The following is a 7,924-nucleotide window of genomic DNA, read 5'->3' on the forward strand; positions in this document are numbered from 1 at the left end:
CCTATATCAGATACTTTAAGGTTAGGTTAGGTAAAGTTGCATTCTCATGGTGAGGCAAAGTGCTTTATGTGTGTGTGTGTGTGTGCGTGTCATGAACGGCTATAAAAGGCCTATAATTAAAGAAAGCGAGGTTTGAGTTCGAGTTGCGGCAGACTGTCACTACTTGTAAATGGAACGCAGCCTCCCTACGGCGGACAGCTAATAACAGGAATCGGATGCGGTCCACCCAAGTCCACAGCAACCACCATAGCAACCGCCTAGCATGACCTTAAAAACATATTCTGTCTTCATAACTATCAAAAACATGAAATGATTTGCAAAGTGTGAAAGTGTTACAGCTGCAGAGAGCTATGGCGGTATCTTTGGAAGCTGTTTACATAGCTAATAATATACGATGTAACCATGGAGACAGTCACGTGAGCTAGCGGTGCATGTTTGCTACAGTGAATAAGGTGATTGCGTGCACACGCTGCAGAGGGTAAAGACATTACTTCAATATTGTTTTATATTGATATATATTTGCCTTCTGTTGACCATCACCTCAGGTTCACCATTACAGTTTCAGCAGACAGATGCACACTGTCTAAATATGAACACATTCAAAAACTCATGTCTCAGAAATAAGCACAGCTGTTCATGTTTGTCATTAGATTTTTATTTGTAAGAAAATTATGAACTTCATATTGTGCATTAAATAAAAGAACATTTCACAACTCTGAGTCAACAGAAACAGGTAACAGAAATGTCTCTAATGTAGACATGTACAGTGTAGTGTAAGCATTAAAAGATCATGAAGGAAACACTAACATTCATGTGAAACTAATTGTAATAAAAAAAACGAACAGGTGGTTTATAGATGTAAAAGAAAGAATCTGAAAACAACACTTTTTTGGTCTAAGTGATCAAAGTAGAAAACAAAACTGGTGTTCAAGAACAAACCGTAGCTGCACTAATATTACACATCTCCATTGTTGTGGTGAACAGACATGTTGCTTTTAAAACCACATGCAGTGTGTGACCGTGACTATTCACTGAGACCATGAACGCCACTTCGCTGAAGCCTTCGCCTTCTTCTTCTTCTTCTTAATTGGAAGCAGAAGGAGCACGAGCTGCTCTGATCTACTGAAAGGAAAAAGCAGAACATCTGAGTTGAAACCAGTCAGCTGAAATCATTAAGACAGGAACAATCATTCAATGCAGTGTCTCAAGTGGCTTAGCCTGTTACAACTGTTGATACAAGCTAAATACGGTTAACACACAGTGTCAGGGAGCTCCAGTGTGGGAACTAGTGGCTTTAGGTTTGTAGTCATTTAACTTTCATCCATTCATTCATTTAATTCAGGAGGAAGAAATGTCAGGTTGATGCAGGCTGGTTACATGCATTTGGTCCCATGCTGTCTTTAACTAAATGACTTGGTTCACTTTATGGCTGGGCTGTATGTGGGGTTATATCATGTTATTTGGGCAGGAGTACCTGTCCTCTGTTAGACTTAGAAAGTTTCTCCATAAGTAGAGTTTGTAACTCTTATAGCACATCTGTGGCTGACAGCTTTTTGGTGGCTCTTTTTACCCCACACTGGTTGTGAGTGTGTAAATAGCCCCACTAGTTCTTTTGGGTTGCAGTTAACTTGGGAGGAAGAGGTAGTTCTGCCATGACTAGATGATTAACAATTATCTGGGATACATAAATTTCATAATGCATGCATATATCTCTATAAACCTGGCCTGAGGGCTGCCATTTTTTACATTCAGTTATTTCTTTGTTGAATCTAAATAATAAATGTGTCACAGTTAAACTGACACTGGTCAGTGTAAATGGCTCATTGGGAAACAGACAGAGGTGGGACCAAGTCATTGTTTTGCAAGTCTCAAGTAAGTCTCAAGTCTTTATCCTCAAGTCTCAAGTCAAGTCTCAAGTAATGTCAGGCAAGTCAGAGTCGAGTCTCAAGTCACTGGTGTAAAAGTCCAAGTAAAGTCACAAGTCTGAAATTTTGAATTTCAAGTCCTTTCGAGTCATTAAAAAAAAACGAAAAAACGCATGTTGCAGTTATATGCTAAATGTAAATATTAGACCATGTAATTTTTAAATCTGTTTTTCTCAACACATGACAAAATAGTGAACTTAGAAAATATACACAAATTGTGAAATTGCACCTCTTTAGAATGCAGCTCAATTAAACCTAGCTCCAAGAATAATTTTCACCGACAGTTCTGAGATAAGCTGCATGTTATTCTTGGATGCGGTTGTAGGACCGGCTTTAAAATCGCATGACAAAAATATCATATACATTAAAAAAAAAACTGCATCACCAACGTAGCCTGGAAAACATTTGCTAGTTAGATGAAGTCAGCTATCTCATCGTAGCATATTTATATGCATATTTATAATCATACGGTTCTTGGAGTGAGTGCATACACTCGTGAAGTTTAGTAACTTCAGGTCACTGCAACAAGCCCAGGTACAGTTTACCGACAGATGGGTGCAGGACCTTGAAATGCACCGTGTAGAACGAAAGACCATCGTACGTATCATAAGTTTACCAGTCTCACAAATCGTCGTCATAAATACACATTCCTTAACCGTTTATTAATAGGACCTTTGAGCTCAACGATAATTAATTAGCAGTGGAAATAATTTCTGGTACGCGTTACAGAAATGTAGCAGTGACAATAATACTGTATGCTGTAATCGTACTGGGCAATTAGTGATACAAAACAACTGTTTTACCCTGTGAATAAAAGTATATGTTTTTGTCAATGTACCATAACAACAGAAGCGAAACGCAATATTGTGTCAGGACAATTCACTATTTATGCACAATAAACAAAGGAGCATAGCACGACAATTTCTGTTCAGCGCCAGACTTGCTTGTAACCTATATCACTAATTATGTTAAGAAAAATGACGTATTAACTACTAAAAAACACTGACCTTCGTGTAAATGCTTGGAGCAGACTAACCTGTGAGCTGGAGTGTTCTGGGACGTTATATTTGGTCTTTGAATGGCTGTAATCCAGGCCATCCGTCGCCTGTTTGTCACTTCGGAAACATGGCTGAACAATTTCTCTTCAACGACGTAATCCGATAACAACCGATCTCTTTACCCGTCGGCTTCCCGTGGCTGTCATGCGACCGGCTATTGCAGTTAATTATACAACAGCTTCTTGACATTTTTGTGTTTCTTTTTATCGCTGTATAACTGATTTCAATTGAAAGCCTGCGTGCGCTAGTACCTCTTGCCACGAGTTCCCAGAATCCTTTGCGGTTCTACCCGTGAATGACGTCACGTTTTCAATCTCTATATAATATGCATGTTAAATTTTATATTTGGGGTGAAATATCAAGTCTTTTCAAGTAAACCGGTTCAAGTCCAATTCAAGTCCCAGGTCATTGGTGTAAAAGTCCAAGTCAAGTCACAAGTCTTAGAACATTTTTTCAAGTCAAGTCTAAAGTCATAAAATTAATGACTCGAGTCCAAGTCATGTGACTCAAGTCCACACCTCTGGAAACAGAAACCTTTAAATTAAACCCTATCACCTGATATCGAGTGTCAAACAATATTAAAGCTGTAAAAGCTGTTTACAGTCAGAATTTATAAAACTATGATTGTAAATAAATTCAAACAAGTGAGCTTTTCTCTTTGTGCTGAATATCAACACTGTGGTTTCTTAGACTGTAAGCTTTACTTCAGCACAACCAGTTGCAGAAGCTGCCACTCCAAATGTCTTTTGATAACACGAAAAAAATACCTTTTCAGTCCACGGCCTGAAGTTCTTCTCTGACATCTTCTGCCATCAGCTTTGTCTGCTGGTTTGAAGACAATAAACCACAAAAAAGATGATTTAGTCACTTTGTCTGCATCATGCAGCTCGAATGTGTCGTGTAACGATGTTGAATAGCCGTCGTTATCCCTCTGCTGTGTCAGTAGGATTGTACTGTACAGCATCTCATTGATATGTGAGGAATGCTAATGTAACATGATAACAGACTTACATCATTAAAACATAAAGGACAGGAGATATTTAGATATTTTTATATTTATATTACATTTTATAGCTGACGGATATTACTAAATAGATAGAATTTACTAAATAGCTGGATGAACATGAAAAATATGTCTATAATAACAAATGACCATGAGAGCCAGTAGAATTAATTCAACTAGACACTCGAAAGACGTCCTTAAATGCTCTTTAAGTGGCAGAACAGATAAACAAACAGTTAATTGCTTACTTGAGATGAAATCTGCTCAGCTACTTTGAAAACAGCTTCTAACTGGTTCCTCCTTTAACAGGATGACTGCTCAGGGGTAAGGCCATCATGTAGTCCAGCAATCTTTATGGTTCTGCTTTGATTCACCAGGAATTATTAGGGAAACCTTCCAGCGCCTCCTGTGAAAGACACAGGCATAAACACACAAACATTTATTAACATGTTCCACAGTCTTCCAGTTTGATTTTCTCATCCTGTGGACAACAACGTACAGGGATGCAGGTTTATTGTTAACTTTTGTAAGGTTTATTTAGTGAACATATCCAGCTGCAGCTCCACTGTGATCCTGAACTGGATAAGCACTTAAGAAAATGTGTCAATAAATGGACATACATCAACTTACTATATTTATCCAAACAGACGGGACCAATAATACTTCACTGAGTTAGAGACTTTAATGTCTCTTCTATGTAAGAATGTCTCGTGCTGACATACTTGCAAACTTGACAACAAAGGTTTTTCAGACTGCATGTAGCTCTATGTCAGCTCACACATTTACATTTATGTCACACTTATTTCTGCTTTCCCATTTTATAATTATTACTTACATTTTGATTAGATACCTTGAGTTTGTAAATGATCAGATTACATAATTGGAATACAATGTATCCAATTCAGGGTTGCGGGAGGATGAAGCCTATCCCAGCTGATACAGGACAAAGACAGGCTGCCAGTTTATTGCAGGGCGAAAACAATATGTGTAACAGAAAATCCACTTAAATGTTTGATATTTCTTATAATAATCATAATTATGACTATTATTTAAAGGTTTCTTTATAAATACATTTTGATTTTTTATAACCTCTAAAATATAAACCTGAGCTGTTTCAGATTCTGACCTCTGACCTCACTGCAGCTCCCTCTTGGAAGTACGTCTGCTTCTTGTCTACCCCCAGTGTTGACCGCCTGCCCTTGATATCACGTACTGTACCTGAGGAACAAAAAAGGACAAACACTTGCCTTCATTTAAGAAGTACATTCATACAGAGGTAATCTATGGAAACACACTAGTTGACCCGTCCCATCCTGGCAACAAACTGTTCCAACTTCTGCAATCTGGTAGAAGGTTCCGCATCTTCCGGGCAAGGACAGAGAGACTCAAGAGGAGCTTCTATCCCCAAGCCATCCGTGCCCTAAACACACACACCCGCCCTCTCACATCATCTATAATAGTTGGGTTGCGGTCACGTGGTTCTGATGACGTGCGGAGGCAGCGCGATTTTTGAGTGGAGGGCGGAAGTAAACATGGAGGACACTGTGGAGAGTCAGGAGAGCAGCTATTGTGCAACTTTAGACCCCGTTTCTCGGGAGAGATATAAGCAGATAGTTAAAAAATATATCGGACGTGATCCGTATTCTTTGAAAATGTCCGAATACACCACAGAAGTAAAGGATTTGCCTACTATCGAGGCTGTGGATATCACCAACTACTTGGTCCTCCAGACTTCTTACTACACTAGGCAGCAAATGAAAGCTTTCAAGAGTCTGGAGGCGTACAATTTTTTTGTCAGCGGGTGGGTCCACAACCTTGGAACAAAACGTCTCCGTGATGGATACAGTTTGGTGTTTGCAAGGGTGAGTGTTTGTTCTTATATTGCTTTATCTTAAACACGCTAACAGTTAGCGGTAGCGGCTTTAACGTCAACAAACATGCCACATCCTTAGGACTTCGTTAGAGTGACAGTTGTTTGTTTCAAGGTAAACCATTCTCAGCGGTCTAACGAGACACCTCTGAAGACTTGGGTAATTGCAAAGGAGGATGGAGAAGTGATTGCAGCTCATTGCAATTGTATGGCAGGGTTAGTAGCCTAATTAAGTAGGCTCAAATCCGGGCTCTCAGCCGTCTGTTGCATATCCAAAATCGCCTCTGCACATCGATGCTGTTCTGCCTTAAGCTTCATTCTTTTCTCTCGTTTGAGAACTGATTCCGATCTGGGTTTTCGTTCGTAGCCGAGATTGACCGTCGGAGCCCAGTCCTCCGACTCTTCGTCATCCAAAGCACTTGGGCAGCCTATAGTCCCAATCAAGTCAATATTAGACTACTAACTTAAAAGCACTAAGTAAACGAGAATTTAACGACTACCTAATGCTAATAAGTTCGTTTGCAAACATAACATTACCTCTGACGAAGTGGTCGCTGCAGACACGGGCATTGGCAGACTCTGCTCCTCCCGACTGTAAACGTAAATTTAAAATCCATTTTTTCCTACGTTTTTCGGTTAGAATTTTCCATTTTTCTCCTCTTCGTTGGGCTATTTTTGGTACCCTAAAATACCGTTTATCAGTTTCTCGGGTCGACCTACTGGAGCATCCGTAAACACAACAGGACATAGGCATTTTGCGTACTGTCTGTCTGTGATTTTGCGCTTATCTTTTTCACTTCCGACCGCCAGTCAAATTTCGCGCTTTACGTCGACGTCACGTCTACGTCAAATGAAACCTAGCTATTGACTGAGACAGGACTCTCTTCCAGACACTCTAAACCAAGGCACAATGTACATTTCAATTCCTTTAATTTTAAATATGTTTATATTGTCTATCCTGTAAAATAGTCAGATGTCTCTTCATATTAATGTACAGAATTCACCTGCTTGCTGCTACTACTGCACATTCACCCAGTGTATATACTATATGTATATATATATATATATATATATATATATATATATATATATATATGTATATATAATGTTCTTCCTCTACACCCCCCCCCCAATTTTTGCACATGTCGAGGAGCGTGTCAGGCTACATTTCACTGTGTGTTATACTTGTATAACTATGCATGTGACAAATAAAGAACCTTGAACCTTGAACCCCCTTGAACCCTTGAAACTTGCACATATTTATTATAGATGCACTGAAGCTAATCGAGATATTTGCTGTCAATCTGTGGCTGCGATTAAACACTTTACTGAAAACTTTATTAACTAGTAACTTCATCAGTCATGATAGAAGCTAATATTTCTGTGCTAACATCGTTTAAACAGTAACAGCTTTACTCCAATATAAGCTAACGTTTACACCGTAACTTTAAGCTAGCACCATAAAGACGGTAAAACACGTAATAATATCTACAAATGCATCTTAAAGCTGTTATATTAGCACTCTGTGTAGTACTAACATAACCACATTAACATTACTGACACTCGCTGACTTTTAATAGTCATTCTATAAATGCTGTCCGTTTAAATGGTCTTACCTGTACACACTGCATATCCACCGGATTCCAGCCAGAGTGGATTCTGGAGTCTTCCCACGCTCCTGTTAGTGATCCTCCATCTGGATGGATGAGAACAACCTTCTGAGCAATCTAGCAGGAGATGGCCCATATCTATGGGACTGATTTGTGCTAATAACGCCCATTGTATGGACTGATAACAGCCGAAGCGGGTGAATAAAGTCACCCAGTAGCTAGCTGTGCCATTACCCAGCATACACCACTCCCTCCGTAAATGCAATAAACGATACAAAAGTATCGTTCTACCTGTTTTTCAGGTAGTTGTTTACATTATATAATTTATTGTGTTCTGTATACGTCACTACAATGTGATTTGGAAAATGTCTAAATATACCGACAACAGGCACTTCCGGGGCAATCTCTTCAATCGGAGGACCCTTCACGTCAATTCCCGAGGCGAGAGGGGTACCCTG

The 7,924-nt window shown here is 39.3% G+C and overlaps 1 long non-coding RNA gene across 3 annotated transcripts; it reads right to left on the bottom strand.

Moving 5' to 3' along the window:
* Window positions 1–633: 633 nt before the first annotated feature.
* Window positions 634–7,828, bottom strand: LOC112435250 (uncharacterized). 3 transcript variants are annotated; one of them, XR_013099887.1, is made up of 5 exons: window positions 7,473–7,828; window positions 5,120–5,204; window positions 4,235–4,392; window positions 3,751–3,808; window positions 634–1,122 (listed from the first exon to the last, which is right to left on the bottom strand). It is a non-coding gene; the product is annotated as an uncharacterized LOC112435250 (long non-coding RNA). The 3 variants fall into 3 exon arrangements; XR_013099886.1 differs by having other exon boundaries at window positions 634–1,119; window positions 5,113–5,204; XR_013099885.1 differs by having other exon boundaries at window positions 5,113–5,204.
* Window positions 7,829–7,924: the final 96 nt, after the last annotated feature.

The sequence above is a fragment of the Maylandia zebra genome, linkage group LG8 (assembly GCF_041146795.1).
Source record: "Maylandia zebra isolate NMK-2024a linkage group LG8, Mzebra_GT3a, whole genome shotgun sequence".
Lineage (NCBI taxonomy): Eukaryota > Metazoa > Chordata > Actinopteri > Cichliformes > Cichlidae > Maylandia > Maylandia zebra.